This window comes from Lipotes vexillifer, unplaced genomic scaffold (assembly GCF_000442215.2).
Source record: "Lipotes vexillifer unplaced genomic scaffold, Lipotes_vexillifer_v1.1 scaffold240, whole genome shotgun sequence".
Taxonomy (NCBI): domain Eukaryota; kingdom Metazoa; phylum Chordata; class Mammalia; order Artiodactyla; family Lipotidae; genus Lipotes; species Lipotes vexillifer.
Window position 1 is genome coordinate 3,066,039 of NW_006797481.1, and position 21,132 is coordinate 3,087,170.

Here is a 21,132-nt window from a genome sequence, read left to right on the forward strand (position 1 = left end):
CAGCAGGATTTTTACCAGATTTCTTCTTACACGTGTCTCCTTTCTTTCATGCCAAGAATACAAGAACGATAGAATTAGAAAATCACAAAATCACTCATTTTCTTCATCTCACATACACACAGGGAAGCCAAGGGACTTACACAGGTCACATGGGTATTAGGAGGGGGCAGCAGGCATCGGTTCAGTCTGCCTGGCCTCAGAACCTGAGTCTTAAGGAGCCCACGGTACGCTCCCTTTCTCTTACCAACTCTGCTCTCTGTAAAGTTCCGTCGTGGATCCATGGGGCCGGCTGAGGGACCAACCAGTGCAAACAACAAATCCCTCACTGAAATCAGAGTCTCCTCTCCAACGAATCTGTTGACTGGGCCAAGAGCTTCCCCCTAGGCTCCCTTTCCCATGGAATGGGTTCTCTCAAGATGCAGCTTGACCTTGATGCCAGTAAAGCTCTCATGAACACCATGTGGGTTTCCCAGACATGGCCATGCAGTCTCTTCTCACTCAGATGAGAGTGGGACCCCACTTGCTTTTATAAGGCCCCCTCCCCCTTCTTTTTCCTGTTCAAGGCCAGGTCCACTTCTCCATCCTCAGTGAGTCTTGAGCTGAGAGGTTGCTTGGGTTTGATGTGAGGGCTGAGGCATGGTGTATTGCAGGAGACTGAGGGTCCTGTCTCCAGGGCATAATGAAAGGAGCTCAGGATTCACTTTGCTGACTTGATTTCCAGCCCTCGCTCTGCCTTGATAACCTCCCTGAGCCTCAGTTTTCTCCACTGTAAGATGGGATTGTCACATGTGCAAGGTGGAGTGATGATAAAGCCTCCTCTCAGGGTGGTTGTGAGGATTAAATGGGGGCATGTATAGGGATAGGGCTGTGAAATGAATCTGTTGACTAATGGTTTTCCTAAAGGGCCTCTGTACCCTGGGGTGTAAAGAAGGGGTGGCTGGGGAAGGGTTTGGGTCCCAAACATCATTTGTTGCTGGTGGCAGATCAGGACCAGAGCATCTGCTTGCCGAGCTGAGAGGGAATTTATTTTGGCTCTAGCTACCCTGGCAGCCCAGCCGCCTGTGTGGTCCCCGTGCGCCGTGGGTATGCTGAGATAATAGCTCAAGTACTTTGTTAAAAGAGAAAAGCTCTCCACGTTTCCATTAACTGCCCACATGGGGCAGTTTCAGCTCACTGCTCCAGGTTCCATTTACAGTCCAGTTTCTCAGCTGTGATGGACAGAAATACCTGACTTGTTTCTGCTTCTCTCCACGAACCACACGCATCCACAAACAGCAGAGATTCATCAGCTCACCCCTCACCCGTCCTTTCGTGTTCAAATCATTGCCTCCCCCTGATCTTTCTCTCCCTTGTCCTCTTCAAATGATAGAGCCACGCATGCATTTCACTTTGAATTTCAAATGTCCCAAGAAGTGCTTTCATCCACATTGGGGACTGATGAGTTAATTTCTTAGGAAATAAGCTGAGCACCCAGGAGCTGTTATAAATTCCCTACCCGCAATGCCAACATCACAAAGAATAGCACAGCAGCACATAAATCTATTACTTGCATATGTTTACTTAATCACATTGGAATTCTCTTTGAACTTGACCTCAGGGAAGAGAGATCCCAGAACTGGCTGGTAGCTAAAATAATCCGCTGAAAAAAAAGTTCAGTGTCACACTAGAACTTCAGGGGCTGTTTGTGAAAAGCATGGAACCAGTGTGACTTCTACACTGTTTGATTCTGACAACAGGCTTACCCAGGGCTGGGGATGCCTCCCCACCTTAGGCTGTGGGTTGCAAACTGACTGGGAGGATATGATTTTCTTTTAAATTAAATAGGTGCCCTTACCTTGAATTTCCAAATGGTAGGCAATTAATGTGCCTGATCTCTGGAAAGCACAACGGGCAGTGGGGCCCTGGGCTAGACTTGTTAAGGCAAGATGGCAGAGTGGTTAGTACTGACTATGCTTGGGGATCCAAGGGGTGCGTGCAAATCTGGGAGTCAAAGAGGTCAGGCTGGACAGACCCAAGGACAAGCAAAGAGGAGCACGGGGCAGGGCAAGGGGTGGGGGAGTGAAGTGATGGGTCAGAGACCAAAACTGCCCACAGGGCCCGGATACGCCAGCTCATTGCTACGGAGGGTTGCTTGTCTATATGTGGATGGATTAGTGCAGGCACAACTACGGCCGGTGCCGAATCTGACCTGATGCCTGTTTTTGTATGGCCTGTGAGCTAAGAATGGTTTTTATATTTTTAAATGGTTGGTATCAATGAAAAAATTAGTCAGTAGTCAATCTAAGAAAGAAATGGAAAATTTTATTTGAGCCAACCTGAAGATTATAACCCGGGAGACACAGCCTCTCAGAAAGCCCTGAGGACAGCTCTGCCCTGGAGAGGTCAAAGCACAGTTATATAATTTTTGAGACAAGTGAGGTATTGACAGTTTACGCAACCCAGATCTGGAGGTACAAGAAGTAGTGGGTCATCGTGACCCCTTTACAAGATTAAGAAGGAAGGTTATCTTCTAAGGAATTATGGGTCATCATGACCCTTTACAAGATTAAGAAGGAGTGTTATCTCCTAAGGAGGTCTGGATAATGCAGGTGCACAATGTACGCTAAAGGGGAGGGAGGAGGCCCAAATGGGCAGAGAAAAATTTTATGGTTTTTTTTTTGGTCTTTCCATAAAATATGCATTTTATTTCATCATTGGAAAAAATCAAAAGGAGAAAAATATTTTGTGATGTAAAATGTATGAAATTCAAATTTCAGTGTCTAGCAATAAAGTTTTATTAGAACACAGCTGCACTTGCTCATTTACATAATGTCTAAGGCTGCTTTGGTGCTGCTGTGGCAGGGTCAAGCTGCTGCATCAGAGGCTGTGTAGACCACAGAGCCTGAGATATACTGTCTTGCCCTTTGCAGGAAGAGTTTGCCCACCTGTGGATTAGTTTAATATGCACAGATGTAAAGCACAGGTTTGAGACAACTTGGGTTCTGGGTGGAATTAAGACCAAGTGAAATGAGCCGTGAACTAGCTTGTCTTAGTGTGGGCCAGTTTCCTAATCTGTGAAATGGGTGTATTAACGTTACCGGTCTCATAAGGTGGCTGCCCACTGAGAACCTGCTGACGGACTCCTCAGGTGTATTTCAAGATATTTACGTGGCTGGGAGGGGCCACAGAAATTGGCTGGAGATCATTTGCAGACCTGGGTCATCATCTGAACTGCTTGCTGAACTCTAAAAACAGGGAGCCCTGGGCCACCATTCCTTGGAGAGACTGATGCAGTAGGTCTGGGGTGGGACTGAGAGGCCGTGATGTCACCAAGCTGCCCCGGGTTGGGGAAGCGGTGATCTGGCTATGCACCTCGAGCCACAGGTGAAGACACAGGGGTTTGATCAGTCCTTCCGGGTCTATCTTCAGTGACTCCTCTGCCTGCACCCTTTCTTCCTGAGATCTCATGGCGCCATGTTTCTTCTTTTGTCCCCACACTGAGCTCAGGCTGTCCTGTGGCATCACAGTTTGTGGACGCCATTCTCTGCCCCTTTAGACTGGGAGCTTGCTAAGGCCAGGCTCGGGGGACCACGTTTGTCTCCCCACTAAACCCCTAGGCCAAGGCTACTCCTGGTTCCACACCCAGCGAGGCGTGGGCAGCTGTGCCACAGGTGGGAGGTGTGGCTTTGACTTCTACGCGGCTCTTCCCTAGCTGGGGGGGACTCGGGCCAACCATTTAACAGTGCCTCCCTTTCCCCCCATCCAAGGCCTCAATCTCCTCATCTATGATATGTGGCTGGTCCTCCTCATGGACTGTTGTAGGGCCCAGAGAGACAATAGTCATAAGAGCACTCAGTAAAAGGAGAATACTTTTTCCTTTGGAGCTGGAGGTGTGGCTCTTAGATGCTCAGTAATTGTGTTCCCGTTTGCCCAGAACCAGGGGGATGTGCATTCAGCCCATTCTCTGGACATTGTGTCTTACACTTTCCAAGCTACCTCCCAAGGCTGTTGACTTCCCTTGCCAACATGGATTTTGGGTGTAGGGTGACCATCACTGAAAGTCCTTTGTCCGGGGAAACCCCTCAATCCTAGGCAAACTGGACGCTTGGTCACTCCGGTTGGGCCTGACCTGGGAACTGAGCTTTTACTCACTGGCACAAGGTGATCAGCTGAGTGCGAGGGAAGGTCCTGGAAGGATGGTAAATTAGGGGTGTGGGCTTTGGCATCCTGTCAAGGCCCCTTTCCTCCTGGCCAGGACCCCCAACCCTGCTCCTAGGACCCATCTCCTTCTGGCCTCTGCTGAGTTGACATGGAGCCCAATCTAAGCCCATATTTAGAATTTGTCCACTTTTCTCCATCTCCCCCTCCTTCCCAAGTCTGAGCCACCATTATTTCTCACCTGGAGGCAGCTTCTGACCTTGTCCACCTGATTCCACTCTGACCCTCATCAAACGTACCCTCCACAGTCTACACGACCGATACACTGATTGCCTTAAAATGCCAGTATAATCATGTAGACCTATGCCTACGTTTTTTTTTTTTTTTTTTTTTTTTTTTTTTTTTTTTGCGATATGTGGGCCTCTCACTGTCGTGGCCTTTCTCGTTGCCGGACGCGCAAGCTCAGCGCCCATGGCTCACGGGCCCAGCCGCTCCGCGGCATGTGGGATCCTCCCGGACCGGGGCACGAACCCGTATCCCCTGCATCGGCAGGCGGACTCTCAACCACTGCGCCACCAGGGAGGCCCCGCCTACATTTTTTAATTGCCCTCAGTCCTCTTAGGATATAGACCAAACTCCTTACCTGACCCTCAGGGCTGGGTCCCTCCTCCTCTCCAGTCTTAGCTCTTGCCCCTCCCCACTGCTCACCTCCTTCCTGCTTTGGGGTCTGATTCTTGGAATGCTCTTTCTCCTGCTTAGCCTGGCCAACTCCACTCCTTTTCAGGCCCCAGCTGCAGCATCATTTGCTCACGGAAGCTTTCCTTAGCCTCCCTGGTTTTACCTAACTTCTTCATAGCAGTTATAACACAAATGTAATTCTGATTTGTGTTTGTGTGTGTGTGTGTGTGTGTAATTACTTGTTGTCTGTCTCCCCACAAGGCTGTAAACTTCATGAGGGTAGAAACCACATTTTTCTTGTTCCCAGCTGCATTCCCAGCAGCTAGCACAGTGCCCAGGATATAATAGCTGCTCAATAAATATTCTTGAACAAATAAATGAAGGAAGGGTTGAACGGATTATCAGATGGATAGATGGATGAAGGTTGCAGGGGGTGGATGGTGGATAGATTATGATTGGATGGTGGATGGAAAGATAAATGGAATGAATGGGTAACTGGAAGAATAAGTGGTTAGATAGTGGATGGATGAGATGGATGGTTGGATGGATGTACAGTGGACAGGGGCCCCTGAGACCCTTGTTCTTGGGTGGCTCCCTGTCTCAGCCTCATTCCATCTGTGCTCTTGTTTTGTTCTGATCAACAATAATAGCTACCAGCATTCCTGGCAAAGGGGACTTAACTTTCCCCATCTCTTTGGGAAGATGTTTGCCTTCAAGGAGGCAGCAGAGTGGTTGGCAGGCCCCAGTGAAAATGAGGTCCAATGCTGTGACATCATTTTCACCAAATCCTACTGTCTGTTAGGATCACTTGGCTGTCATCTGGGACTATGACCCTCAGTAGCTGCTGAGGTCCTGGGCTCTCTTCCCTGGGGATGGGCCCTCTTTGGTCAGATTCTGCAGTTGTGAGTGGCAGAAGCCAGCTGATGGTGCTGGTGCTTTGGCTCCAAACACCCTGAACCCTACTTATCCCTAAAACAGAGGTCAGCAAACCTTTTTTGTACAGGACCAAATAGTAAATGTTTAGGCCTTATAGACCATACGATCTTTGTTGCAACTATTCAGCTCTGCTTTTGGAGCATGAAAGTAGGCATAGAGAATATGTAAAGAAATAAGCATGACTGCATTGCAATAAAACTTTACAAAAGCAGGTAGGTTTGGCCCAGAGGATATAGTTTGCTGACTTCTGCCTTAGAGAAGTGTAGTCTTTGGACCAGAGCATTAGCATTACCTGGGAACATGTTAGCAATGCAAGTTCTTGGGCCCTATTCTAGACCTACTGAATCAGAATAAATGTTTCCTGGGGCTTCCCTGGTGGCACAGTGGTTGAGAGTCTGCCTGCCGATGCAGGGGACACGGGTTCGTGCCCCGGTCCGGGAAGATCCCACATGCCGCGGAGCGGCTGGGCCCGTGAGCCATGGCCACTGAGCCTGCATGTCTGGAGCCTGTGCTCCGCAACGGGAGAGGCCACAACAGTGAGAGGCCCGTGTGCCGCAAAAAAAAAAAAAATTTTCTGTTTGCATCCCCACTTCCTTCTGGGACTCCAATTACATGTATGTTAGGTTGCTGGAAGTTGTTCCAGAGCTCACTGATACTCCTTTAATTTTTTTTAAGATCTTTTTTCTCCTCTCTGTTTCGTTTTAGATAAGTTCTATTACGGTCTTCAAGTTCACTAATCTTTTCTTTCGTAATGTCTAATCTTCCAGTAATCCCATCCAATATTGCTTTTTATCTGAGACACTGTAGTATTGAGATGAAGTTTGAATTTTGGTCTTTTAAAAATATTCTCCATGGTTAGGGACTTCTGTGGTGGTCCAGTGGTAAAGAATCCACCTTACAATGCAGGGGATGTGGGTTTGATCCCTGGTCAGGGAATTAAGATCCCACATGCCACAGGGCAACTAAGCCCGCGTGCCACAACTACTGAGCTTGTGCGCCTCAGCTAGAGCCCTGGTGCCGCAAACTACAGAGCGCACGTGCCCTGGAGCCTGCATGCCACAGCTAGAGAAGAGAAAACCCACGTGCCACAACTAGAGAGAAGCCCGTGCGCAGCAAAGAAAGATCCCACATGCCTCAGCGAAGATCCTGTGTGCTGCAACTAAGACCCTATGCAGCCAAATATAAATTAAATAAATAAATAAATAATAAATCTTAAAAAAAAAAAAAACTATTCTCCATGGTTTTATGTAGCTTTTCAACATATGGAATACAATTATAACAATTGTTTTCATGTCTTTGTGTGCTAACTCTGACATCTGTGTCAATTCTGGGTTGATTTCAGTTGATTGCTTTTTGTTCCTCACTATAGTCATGTTTTTCTGCTTCATTGTGTGTCTAGTAATCTTTGACTGGATGTCAGATATTGTGATTTTACCTTGTTGCGTGCTGGATATTTTTAAATTCTTGAGCTTTTTTCTGGGATGCAGTTAAATCATCGTTTGACTCTTTTGAGTCTTGCTTTAAGATTGGGTAGGCAGGACCAGCGCAGTGCTGTCTGGGGTTAATTATTCTCCACTACTGAGGCAAGACCTTTCTGAATATTCAACATCCATGTTTTCCAGTCTGGCTGGTGGGAATAGGCACTGTTCCTGGCCCTCCTTTTGGAAGGTTCTTTCCATGACAGTGGGTAGTTTCCTCACATGCATGAGCTGATCAGTCTCGGCAGATACTCAAAGGCAATCCTTTGCAGGTCTCTGGAGATCTCTCTGGACAGCTCTCTTCTCTCCAGGACCCTGTCCTTCGACCTTTAGCTGCATGGGTCTCCCCCAACTCTCAGCTCCATCTCTTCAACTCAGAGAGTCCATGGGGCTCCTCTTGGGTTTCCCTTTTCTGCACCACCTCTGGAAACTTTCTGAAGGCAGCAAGCTAGGGCCATCATAGGTCTTATCTTGTTTACTTCCTGAGTCTCAGGATCACCGTCCATCATTACCTGATGTCCAATGGTATTAAAAATCCTTACTCCATCTTGGTCAAGTGCACTTCTGTAAGCAGATGTATTGATCTCTGATATACTGATTGCTCAAAAACAGTAATTCAGACTTTATAAATGTGAGGACATTTGATTCCTCAGAAACTCCAGTGAAGTTACTGTAGTTATTTTCATTTTATAGCTGAGGAAACCGAGGCTCAGACAGGTGATGTGAGCACTTGCCTGACCCCCAAGCTCTCATATTTTCATTGCTTGACGCTGCTCCCCTTCCGCGTCTGCCAGCCCCTGCTGGGATATTTTCTCTTTGAACCAAAGCACACCCTGGGAGTGCAGTAGACGGGGAGTGCAGTAGATGGGGCTGGATCCTCCCGATACGCGATACTCGATACTCGAAGTGTGGGCTGGGAGCCAGCATCATCTGCATCCCCAGGAACTTGTTAGCGAGCAGAGGCTTGGCTCCTTCCACGCCTGCTGAATGAGAACCAGCACGTTAGCAAGATCTTAGGTGACTTTTTGCATGTGTCACAGTTTGAGACACATTCAGTCAGAAACTGTTTCCTGTTCCTCAACTCCTGAGCCCAGTCTTGGCTCCCCGGGAGCAGGGAGCTGAGCTGGACTGGGAGGAGGCGCAGCCAGAAGCTGTGGGTCCCACACCCGGGGGAGCCTGTAGGGCCCCACCTCTCTTCCAATGGCAGTTTGTGTGCCTGGCCCAGCACATACTGGGCAAGGCTGCTGGAGGAGCTGGTTGGACATGGCCTCTGCCCTCTGGGAGTTTGTCTAGAACACAGTTTTCCAGGAAGTTGTGACTCACCTGCCTTCATCCACCTGCCAGGGGCTAGCCTGGCTGGAGGCCAGTGGGCTGAGCTCTGGGAGAAGCAGCCAGGAAGGCCTCCAGGGGAGGGGAGCGGAGAGCAAGTGGATGGTGGTGAGGGAGCAGCTGCTGGCTGTGGCACCTTCCCTGCAGGCCTGGCCCGGGCTGCCTGGGGGCCGCGTTGCCTGCCCCACTTCCTTGCCCCCCACCTCGCCACAGCCAGAGGCAGGCCATAAAACAGCCGGACAGGGCTTCCCTGGTGGCGCAGTGGTTGAGAGTCCGCCTGCCGATGCAGGGGACGCGGGTTCGTGCCCCGGTCCGGGAGGATCCCACATGCCGCGGAGCGGCTGGGCCCGTGAGCCGTGGCCGCTGAGCCTGCGCGTCCGGAGCCTGTGCTCCGCAGCGGGAGAGGCCACACAACAGTGAGAGGCCCGCGTAGTACCGCAAAAAAAACAAACAAACAAAACCAGCCGGACAGGTCCCTCTGCACTTACCTTCTGAGGCTTTGTCTCTGCATTTTGAGAATCTTTCTGAAAATGCCTCTGGATTCCTTCTCAGGACAGGACAGAACTGATGGTTCTACTGGACCAAAACCACCGGGGGGGAGAAGGCGGGGCTGTAAAGGACTGTTTATTCCTTGTTTATTTCCTCTGAGACCCTTACCCCTTACCTTGCAATTCACATAAACTGCCCGCAGGAGGAGGGTGGTACCTGAAGGTCCAAAAAGCTGAGAGAGACTTAACAGAGTTCTAGATCAGCCTCCTCTTCCCAGGTAAGCATGCCTGTTCTCTAAAGAGGGGGCTCCAGGCACTGGTAGATTTTTTCTCCTAACCAGATACCCTGCAACCCCTCTCTAGGCAGGGGGTTCCCAGACTCCTCTAACCAGTACCCACACCTGCACAGTATTTATGAACCATACTGCAGCCAGGTGCCAGGGAAAATGAACCAGCACAGCTGTGAAGTCAGAGAGCCCCGGCTTCGGGTCTGGCACACACTGTGACAAGGTGTGTGGCTTTTGGCCAGCTTAGAAGCTTTGAGCCTCAAATTCTTCATCTAGACCATAGAGTGACAATCAGAGCCACCTGAAAGAGTTTCAGTAAAGTGAGTTAATGGATGGGCCGGGCGTGATGGTTCGTTTTAGGTGTCAACTTGACTGGGTCACAGGGCGCCCAGATGGTTTGGCTAAACATTTCTGGGTGTGTCTGTGAGGGTGTTTCCAGATGAGATTAGCATTTGAATTGGTGGACTCCAGTAGCTAAATCATCCAGGCTATAATAGCACCTGATTGAACTGTGAATTTTTGCCTCATTTCTCTGGGATTTTGCTCCAAATCCCTGCTTTTGTTGTCCAGATGCACCTCACTGTTAAGACAGCCCTGCATCTTACGACAGTAACTGAAGCCACTTAGAAATAACTCCACTGTGATATTTAGCAAATTATTTTTTATCTGATGGGTAAACTCACCTTAGTGCAGCTTTCATGTCAAAGAGAAGGGAACAGAGTGACGGGTGTTCAGGGCGCCTGAGGGCCTCGCTTCATAAAAGGTGCCTTGTTATTTTGCATTCTGTCTCCAGTCGTGCTATTTCTGCTGGGCTATGCTGTCACTGACGTGTCACTGGTGGCAATAATAAAACTTGAGGAATGGGGGGAATATCCTAATTCAGCTGGAAGGCCCGGATTGAACAAGTGAGGCAGTTTTCCAGATGAAGGAAGATCCTGGCCCCAGTCTCATTTTCCCAGGCCTCATGCTAGGCAGGCTTCCTGCCCACCCACCTCTGCATCGTGTTTTCTTTTCCTTCTGCACAGCCCACTCCCAAGCAGAGAGCACCAGCTGCCCCCTTTTCTGGCCAGTTGGGTTCGCCTGCCGCTGGGGCTGAGATCTCCCAGCCGAGGTCCTGGAATCATAGCCTTCACAATTGCTGTTCCTTCAGCTGCAGACAGGCTTCCCCTGGGTATCTGCATGGCTGTCTCCTCACCATTCAGGCCTCAGCTAAAATGTCACCTCCTCAGGGAGGCCCTCCCTGACCACCTCTATAAAGCAACCCCCACTCCCACCAGCAGTCTCATCCACTGTCAGCCCTGTGAGTGAGCTGTCTTGGACACCCAGCTCAGCCAAGCTTCAGGTGGCCGCAGCTAGCTGATATCTGACTATAAGGACATGAAACACCAAGTGAGACCCGCCCAGCTGAGCCTTGTCAACTCACTGAACCATGAGAAATGCTGTCCCCTGTTGAAAGACACTGAGTGTTAGCTAACTTTATCCTCATCACAACCCTGTGAGGAGAGACATTCTTATTCCCTTTATTTTATTTTTTTAATATCTTTATTGGAGTATAATTGCTTTACAATGTTGTGTCACTTTCTGCTGTACAACAAAGTGAATCAACTCTACGTATACATATATCCCCATATCCCCTCCCTTTTGAGCCTCCCTCCCACCCTCCCTATCTCACCCCTCTAGGTGGTCACAAAGCATCAAGCTGATCTCCTTGTGCTATGCAGCAGCTTCCCACTAGCTACCTATTTTACATTTGGTAGTGTATATATGTCAATGTTACTCTCTCACTTCGTCCCAGCTTCCCCTTCCCCCTCCCCGTGTCCTCAAGTCCATTCTCTACGTCTGCATCTTTATTCCCGCCCTGCCACTAGGTTCATCAGTACCGCTTTTTTAGGTTCCATACATATGCGTTAGCATACGGTATTTGTTTTTCTCTTTCTGACTTACTTCATTCTGTCTTATTCCCTTTAGAAAGAAGGAAAGGGAGCCACAGAGAGGCAATTGAATCCCCACAACTGTGCTACGAGGCTTGAAGATCCTCATTTTATAGAGGGGAGCTGAGGTTCTGCAGAGTTAGGAAGTCTGCCCGGGGATCCCCGCTGGGGACTGTGGCCTGGGTGAGAGGTCTGAGGGGCGAGAGGTCTGAGGGGCTCGAGGCCTGAGCCTCCACCCCCCACCCTCAGTGCGGCTCTGCCCTACCTGTCCTTCAAGTGCGGCTCTTTTCAGCCCTGCTTCTGCATTTCTCACCCAGCAGGCCCTTTCCAGGGAGCTCCTCCCTCCCCAAACAGGCACCAGGGGCTGACATTTTGTAAGCTGTGCTGGGAACAGTGCTGGGTGAAAATAAATTCCATGTGCAGCAGTGAGCTAAACAAACAAAAAAACAGCATAGAATATTTGCAGAAAATATAGGAGAATATTTTTGTCATCCTGGGGAGTGTGAGCCGTCCTCCCCGAGTCACAAAACCCAGATGCTACCAAGGAAAAGACTGACCTACTTGACCAAAGAAAACCAAAAAGTGTTCAGATTGACGAAGGCACAATAGAGTGAAGTGCAGACCAGAGAAAACAACTTTTTCTTCATATCTGACAAAGAATTAATATTCAAAATATACCATGAGAAAAAGTCAAAGTGCCCAGCTTAAAAAATGGGCAAAGGGGACTTCCCTGGCGGTCCAGTGGTTAGGACTCAGTGCTTTCACTGCCGAGGGCCCAGGTTCCATCCCTGGTCGGGGAACTAAGATCCCACAGGCTGCGCGGTGCGGCCAAAAAACAAACAAACAAAAAAACCAAAATGGGCAAAGGATCTGGAGTTGGCCATTTCCCTCATGGTCCAGGAAGGGCAAACTAAAACAAAGACACTTCATTAAAAACAGATGGACAGTTTTTTAAAAAATTGATGCTATCAAGTGGTATTGAGGCTTAGGAGAAAAGGCATTTTCAGCCCAGGCTGGTCTTTGTAATTGCATGTATGTATTCACAAAGTGCTTTGTACTTTTGTGGACGTGAAGCTTTCCCACCAACCTTCAGGAACCATGCTGTTCCATACGGGAGCCACTCACCACCTGTGGCTATTGAGCCCTTGAAGGGTGGCTAATCTCAACTGAAACATGCTGTAAGCGCAAAACACATACCGATATTAACGACCTACTACGGAAAAGATAATGTAAAACAGCTCATTAGACATAGGGCGCTCCTGACAGCAGCCCTCCTGGCCTGACTCTTGACGAGGCAGATGGACAGACTTCTGGGACTGGGAAGGAGGCCACTTCACTGGTCAGCAGCCTCAGAGGGAGGGCTGCCAAGCAGAGCTGGATGAGGGTGAGGTCCAGGAAGCGAGGGCCCTGGCAGCCCAGCTCCCACCCAAACCCCAAGGCCATGTGGGTCCCATTTACCTGAGCACATAGGGACAATGGGGCCTGAACCTCAGGAGAGGTAGAATGTTCTGAGCCAGTGGGAGGAGGGAGAGCAGGGCCAGTGTGCCTAGAACGTGTTGTGGTGTGGAGTCACCATGGCCAGATTTCTGCTCCCCCCTTTCACAGTGGCTGCCCCTCATAAAGAGGTGCTGCTTCTTCCAGTCTGACAAACTTTGAGTGAATCAAACCTTTGGGGCTACCCACTGCCAGTGCTGAGATGGCCATATTCCTCATTTCATGACTTAGAAATAGTACTCAACTCTGAGCAGAGATAAGCCTCCCCACACCCCACCCCTCCCGCCCTGCAATAAAAACCGCAGCGCAGACACATCACCTCAGGTGTTTTGTTTTCCCTCTCACATACAAGTCCAGAGGATGGTGTTTCAGGGCTGACGCGGGGCTCCACAGTGATCAGAGACCGGGGTTTCTTCTGTCTTTCTGCTCCACCCTTGTTAGTGAGTGGCTTTCATCCTCAAGTTTGCTTCTGCTCCAAAGTGACTGTTGGAGCACCAGCCATCATGTCTATATTCCAGGCAGGGAAAAGAAGAAGAGGGAAGAGCAAAAATGTGCATCCCAGCTCTCTGTTCTCCTCAGCTGTCATACCCAGTAATCTCTGCTTATATTTCATTGACCAGAATTTAGTCACTCAGGTGCAGGTGAGGCTGGGAAATGTAGTTTTCTAGCTGGACACATTGCCACTTTGAATTAAACAAGAGTTCTGTTTCTAAGGAAGAACAGGAGAATGAATACTGGTAGACAGTTAGAAATTTCTGCCTCACTTAGCATGGCAGTCAAGGCCTTGAGTGAACTTTCAGAACCAGTGAGCCCATTCTGCTGCTTCTCCTGCACTGCAGGCCTGGCTCACGTTTGGGAGGACACGGAAAGTCGGTCATTCAGTTCTGTTAGGCTTGTCCGCCTGGCTTGGATAACCAACACGTGACCAAGCCCGAACATTCTGCCTTCCCGCTCAGCTTTTCTGCCGCTTCCGAGGTAGCATCTGGAGCCCCACGTGAAGGGCGGAGCTGCTAAGGGCTCCTATTCTGTTCCCCAGCGAGTAGGGCAGTTTCCGTTCAGCTACCCTGGAGTCGCCCGCTGAGAAGACACTGCTGCTGTAGGGCCATGGGCTGGAGCCTACTCCGTGTTAGCACGCGTGCACACCCCCATGCACACATTCCCCCAACTCTCTGTCTTCACTATCACTTACATGTCTCCTAGCTTTCTCTCTCTTGCTTCCACACGTACACTCTTCTAGTGTTAATATCTTTCCACCTGGAGCAGGTTACAGGGCTCCCACATGTGAGCAGATCTTTGAAAGACTTGAGTGCAGTGGAGGGGTGATGGTGACGGCAGCCTGTGGTCCAAAGTCCCTCAGGTCCCCCATGGCAGGCTGCGGGTGCCTTTGTGATTCATCCTTTCAGGTGGGCAACCTCACAAATCAAATATCAGGTCTAATTGTTAAAGCTGTTTTCATGACAGTGGTTTTCCATTCAATCCCCCAGAGCTAACAATATGTAATCAGTTTTCCTTAACAAATGACCTCCTTTAACTTCCTTAGTTCATAATTAATTTGCTAGCATGTAGCAAGATAATTAACACTCCTGATTAGAGACAGGCAAAAGAAGGAACCTCTTTTTTTCATGGCCAAGGCAAATATTGATTAAAATCCGAGCTGTTTTCTAATTTTCCTTCCAATTTAATTCACTGAAGGTGGTGGTTGGTGATTTGTGGGTTTTGTTTAAAAATTTTAAATGGAGGTAAGATGAATGAGTCTTGCTACAGAGCACTTTATTACCAGCTCATGTTTTGGATACTTTTGCTGTCTTTTCCTCGGATATAAAGACGTGAAACCAGAGAATCAAGGGGCAATTGAATCTGTTTAATAGAGGCTTGAAATAACTGTAGAGATTTGCAGCTCATTAGGGGGGGGAACTGAGGGGTGGGCTGGGGTGAGGAGAATGGAGAAATCCTCCCAGAACGTAATACTAACCACCCTGATGGTGAGCACCGTCTTCTGAGTGGCCTGGTCCATCTAAGTTTACAAAGCCCTTTCACTCCCTTATCTCACTTGGTCCCCACACAGCTCTGGGATGGGGATGGTGGGGAGGGACCCACTGTGGGAGCCTCAGCATCTCTGATGCGTAAACAGGCCCAGAGGTGGGAGGAAAGTTGAGGAGGTGGAGCCAAACCGGGGGCTGCACCCTCTGCAGGCTGCACCCTGCGTCTTCCCACCCTCTGTGAAGGCCGCTGCAGATGGCCGACTCCGGGCGTTTTGTGTCTCTCAGCTTCACCTGCGCATTATCAGCGAGGCAAGCCAGGTGCCAGGCCACGAGATTTAAGGTGCCCTCCCTCTCGGGCCCCTGCACTCTGTGCCCTCGCTACCTCGCTTGTTCCACTCCAGCCCGGGCCCTGCGTCCGGGCCCTGTGCTACTTTTTCATGTATCATGCACTCTTTAATCCTCACGACCTGGTGAAATGGGTGTTCGGGGCGTCTCCATTTTTACTGATGAGAATAACGGGGCTTAGAGAGGGAGTAACTTGTCCAAAGTCACGAGGCTGGAAAGGCGGAACTTGTTTGGAGTCCTGGCCGGCTGGCTCCGGGGCCTTTGCTCTTGAGGCAGAATCCCAGATTTCCCAGGAGGAGAAATGCTTGGACCTGGACATCATCTACCCACAGGCTGCTTGCTTGGCCTGCCCTGGCTGGGGGTTCCTCGGAGAGGGGCCGGGGAGGGGAGAGAGAGCCCAGTGCAGGTGGGTCTTGGGAACGTGGCTGGGATGTGCGTGTGTGGAGTGGGGAGGGCGAGTGGCCACAGGAAGGAAGTGAGGAATATTGCTCAGTCCCCTCAGGCGGGCAGACCCTGCTGATGAAAACAGGGCTGCTCTCACTTTGGCCTCTTGCAGCCTCCCAATCTTAGACACAAAGTTCCCTCAGGGCATTGGGCTCCTCTTCCAGGTCTCTGGAGGTGGAGCCTTTCCCAGGGGATGGAGGATGGAGTGGGCATGCTCAGAGGGGCTGGGGTTTGGGGCTCAGGCTGTGGCCCTCCAATGGGTGGGCAGCTTTCTGGGAGTCCTTCCAGGGTATCCCCTCACCCCCAGCCCAAGGAGCATAGCAAATGCTTGGGGGAAGGAAAGCCAGGGGCAGGAGGTAGGCAGTGCAGGGGTAGCAAGATCCCCCCCTGCCCCAGGGCCATGAACAGCACTCTGAGGGGACCCTCCCAGACCTCTGTCCACAAGGGGGTGAGAACCAGAACAGTGGCTGATCCAAAAGACTGTGATCTATAATTTATCCCCAACTCCTTCCAGAAAAGACTGGCGGCTGCCTGCCCGGGGATTTGTAATGGAGGATTTTGCTTTGATGAAGCTAAGGGGATTTCAGGTGGTCCCTTGGGTTAGGTGCTACTGAATTAAGACCATCTGTGAAGCGGATTCCTATGTATTGACTTCTCTATGCTCACGGCACTGCTGCAGTCAGGATGATTATCTCCATGTGACAGATGGGGAAACTGAGGCTCAGGGGGTGAAGTCACTCGCCCAAGGTCCCATACCTAGGGAAGGCAGGATTACAATTCAGGTCCATTTAACTTGGGCAGCATCGACGACTCTTCCCTGGAAGCAGATGGTGATACCATTTAAAATCTGACTGAAATCTCTTTGGTGCCTACAGCCATTTGAGGCATGACCCAGGTTACCCAGATGGTTCTAGCCACCCACTGAGCACTGGCCTGTATTTCCCTGGGACCATTTCTACCCAAAACATGGGTGTTGGCTAGTCCTGAATGGACTGTCTTTTGTTATGCAGAATAGGAGGGACGAGGGTGAGATTTGGCAATCTGTATACTTTGTACACACAGGCCCAGTCATAAGGAGACCCACCACCCACCTCTCCAATCAGAGTCAACATGTAGATGGCGAGGTTCTTATGGACATGGCCCCTGAAGTCAGATTGATGGGTTCCAGTGATGGTTCTGCCATCGGGAGATGTGTCAGCTTGGGCTGCCATTACAAAATACCACAGTTCTCTCACAATTCTGGAGGCTGGATGTCCAAGATCAAGCGTTACAGGATTGGTTTCTTCTGAGGCCCCTCTACTTGGCTTGCAGATGGCCGCCTTCTCCATGTCCTCACGTGGTCTTTTCTGTGTGCGAATCCCTCCTGTCCCTTCCTCTTCTTATAAGGAAACCTATCCTATTGGATTAGGGCTCTACCCATATGACCTCATTTGACCTTGTTTTACCCCTATAAAGGTCCTATCTCCAAATACAGTCACATTGCGGGTAGGGCTTCGACATATGAATTTTGGAGGGATACAATTCCGTCCATAATAGGTGAACATAGGCGTGTGCCTCCCTAAGCGTCAGTTTCCTCGTCTGTTACGTGAGGTTAATAAAAGTAACTATTCCATAGAGTTTTTGAGGGAATTCAATGAGGTATTACATGAGGACCATGATGGCATACAACACGTGCTCAGTATGCTAGGTACCATCACCATCACTTTTATCATCCCCATCACCACTACATCGTCTCCATCAGTCTAGAGATCTGCTGGTTTCAAACCTCTGGGTCCTGCTTGTCATTTGTGGTTCAAGGTTGCAGTTAGTGAGAATCAGAGCTGCCACGATCTTGACCTTTAACACCAAAGGCTGATTTTACAAATGAGGAAACTGAGGCCGAGCTCGTGGTCATCTGGAATCAGAATGCTGGTAACCTGTCCCCTGGCCTGGTGATCTTGAACCATTTCAGTGTCTAGGAGGGGCCAGGAGAAGGCTCCCTTCCCTGTTGGGACCACCCATGGAGTATTTGGACAATTCATCTAGTTTTATCCCCTTAGTATTTTACGGACTGTTTCCCTCATGTCTTAATGGAGTGCCTGTCACATAGTGAATGAATAAAAGCCATTCATTACCAAATCCCTACACATGGGTCCTCAGCCCAGCCCCTCTCCATAAACCCGGAGTCCCAGCTCCTGGTGTGATGACATCAAACCCTTCCAAGGGCAGCCTAGCATTTCCTTGCTTCATCCCATCCAGACATATGTGTCTCCCTGGGAATTTGGATGGCAGTATTAATAAGCCACCAGGCTTCAGTCAGAAGGGCATGGTGACTCACTTGTTTTGACTGTATAATATCTCTGGTTAAAAATAACGCAGAAGCTAAAACACAAAAATCCCAACAAGCCCTGGCAGTTCAGTTGGTTTCCAGCCGCATGTCCACTCCCACCATCTTCCTTCCAACAGAATCCCAACTGTGCTCAGGATGGGGTGCAGTGTACTCAGTGGGGGTCAGCCTGGAGCCCGGCTCTTGCCTGTTCGCCAACGATTGCTTTAGGACTGGACATGGGACCCAGTTCTGGCCAATGGGACTTAAAGGAAGTCTCCTGAGGACTTGATTTGGTTGAGAAGCCTCCACCCCCCAACTTCGGGTCTTGGGACGCAGTTGTTTGGGGAAGTGATGCCTGCAGCAGCTGCCCTGCAACCGGGCAGGCGAGGCCGACAACACAGGCTCTCAGAGGATGTGACCTGGAGCCCAGATGTTATAGAGCTGTGAACCTACCCTGGAACCTCCTACCTCCAGGTTTCTCATTACATACTGTTTAGGCCTGGTTCACTCAGGTGCTACTTGCAGCCAAAGCCAGGCCAGCTGAAGCTGGGTTGATGGTGACAGCCTTGGCCAGGCGCAGGTGAGGGAAAGCGTGTGTTCCCACTCAGGGATGGAGGTGGTTGTGAGGACACTGGATGCCGTTCTCAGTCTTGATACCTTACCTGGTGACTGGTGGTCAGGTGATGCTCCCGCTTCCTGCCTCCCCGCCCCTCCCCCACCTTTGTGCGCTGCACCACCAGGCACCGCCCTGAGAAATGAGGTGGGGTCGTTCTGATCTCAGCCTTGCTTGTGCTCCCTCCTCATCGGCCTCAGGTCAGCTGCACTCCGCCTTCCCACATCTGTTTCTCCACCGGCATCTCCACAGCTCATCCTATTTCTGGACCTCAATTTTTTTTTTTTTTTTTTTTTTTTGCATATCAGAAGGTAAAAATCATAGAAATTTAAGTGCAGGTGAAGAAGATAAAAGATCAACTTATCTACAGTATTCATTCTCAAGTAAGAAAAAGGTGAGATACAGAGAAGTTAGTAGTCTTGTTCCAGATTATATCACCAATAGGAGTAGAGTTAGATTATAATGCAGGTTTTTTTGCGGTACGCAGGCCTCTCACTGCTGTGGCCTCTCCCGTTGCGGAGCACAGGCTCCGGACACGCAGGCTCAGAGGCCATGGCTCATGGGCCCAGCCGCTCCGCGGCATGTGGGATCTTCCCGGACCAGGGCACAAACCCGTGTCCCCTGCATTGGCAGGCGGACTCTCAACCACTGTGCCACCAGGGAAGCCCTGGACCTCAATTTTATATGCAGGTCCAATAAACAGCTGCTGAAGACTACACATGTTCCAGGTCATAGACGCCCTATGCTGGACCCCTCCTCGGTCCAGTGAGTGTCTGATTTATGGGCACCTGAGCTGGGCGCAGCGATCACTGCATTTCACAGATGGGAAGATGTGGCTGAGCGGCTGGCTCCCAGGTCCTGCGGCCAGAGCTCTGACCCAGGCTGTCCGCTGCCACCCCCAGGCCTCTTTCTGCTAAGTTTTTCCCTGTCAGATGGGGTGGAGTGGGCAATGTAATCTAGAAGGCCAGGGTCCCAGCACAAAGCTAAGTAGATTCAGATGCGGCTGGGCTTGGGCACTGGAGCTGCCAGAAGTGTGTTTGTCTGATGGACTAAGGAGTTTGCTGGGAGAGAAGTCACCTAAGGGAGAGGGAATCAGGAAGACAGTCTTAGCCCGGCACCGAACATGGCACAGGGGAGGGGGGTCTTCGCGACCACAGCGGCCTGGGCACAGCTGGGGGCCTCGGCAGTCCCTGACGTAGGGCAGCATCGCCGTAAGGACCAGGAGGTGTTGGGACGGTCACGCTGCAGCTCGGGGGCCCCGTGGGACTAAGTGGGGCCCTGGGTGGGGAGAGAGGCCACAGCATGGCACAGGTGCCAGGCCAGGGCTGGGGAGGGAGGAGACCGACACACACACAGTCTGTCCCCAGCTAAGGTAGCCATGCACAGGGGCTGTGGAGCTTGGCTAGCCCCAGACCTTCATGGCTCTGCCTTGGAGGAAAGCTATAGGTGGCCTCTTGTGCTGGATCCCTTGCCCAGGATCCCTTGTCCAGGGGTTGGCAAGTCTGGCCCAGGGCCTGGTTTTATATGGCTTGTGAACTAAGAATCGTTTTTACATTTTTAAGTGGTTACATTTTAAATATTTATGCAAGTACCTACACAGTATACTCAAATTTTGCCTCTTGGGTCGTAAAGCCTGAACTATTGACTACCTAGGCCTTTACAAAGTCTGTTGGCCCCTGGGGTGGTCGGTCTTTAGAGTCCAACCTTGGGGGCCACAGGTTGCTGGTGGAGACACCTGGCCTTGCCTGTGTCTTGGCCCTGGGGGTGCGGGATGCCAGACCTCCTTGGCCTCAGGCTCAGTGTACGCACATGCCCTCCACGTTTTCTTAAGCACCCCCTCCAAGCACAGAGGGGTGGGTCTGGGAGAGGGTACCAAGCCCCAAGAGCAAGCCCATGGCTCCAGCCTTCCCACCAAAGTCTTCCCAGAGCCATCAGTGCTTCTGGAGTCTGCCCTTGCTGGGGGCAGGTGTGTTCCCGCCAACGGAGCAGCATCTTGCTGATAAAACCTGATGAGCTGCAGTTAACAGCATGGCCCTGCCATGTGGCTTCCTCCCAGGGCTGCCCATCTGTTGGCCCTGGGGGACCACTCTCGGTGCAGCTGAATCCCCCCACCACCACCCCACGTCATCATCGAATCAGGAGAGAGCCCAGGTTGCCGGGACCAGGCCCAGCACACAGGCCAGCAAATCTCTGTCCTTAGCCTGTGCCAGCTCCTGGCCACCCTCCAGGCTCTCAGTGACACCTGCAGATGGTGGCTAACGGAGGGTGAAAAGCTCCTGGGAAGGTCTGGGCACGGAGCAGTAGGGAGAGGCCAGCCAAAGGCACCCTGGCCATGGCCGTGGGGAGGGCTCCAGGTGTGGCCTGCCTTTGCTCGGGCCAACCTGCTCTTCCTCCTGACCCCGTGCCAGCCGCCCTTCTCCTCTCCTTGTCACTAAACCCAGGGACCTGCCAGCTGGGCACTTATCCCTTGCAAAGGACAAGCAAAGGCAAGGTGTGGGTAGACACGTGCAGTCCACAGGCCCAGGCCAGGGTATTCCGGGAGGGAGCTGCTTTGTGGCCTCGTACCTGCAGATGTCCTAGCAGCCCAGCCTTCCTTTCTTCCAGGAGTGAAGGAGTGGGGCCATCACACAGATGGGAGCTCTGCAGCTCATCCTGAGCCACAGGCTGGGCTGTTTAGGTGAA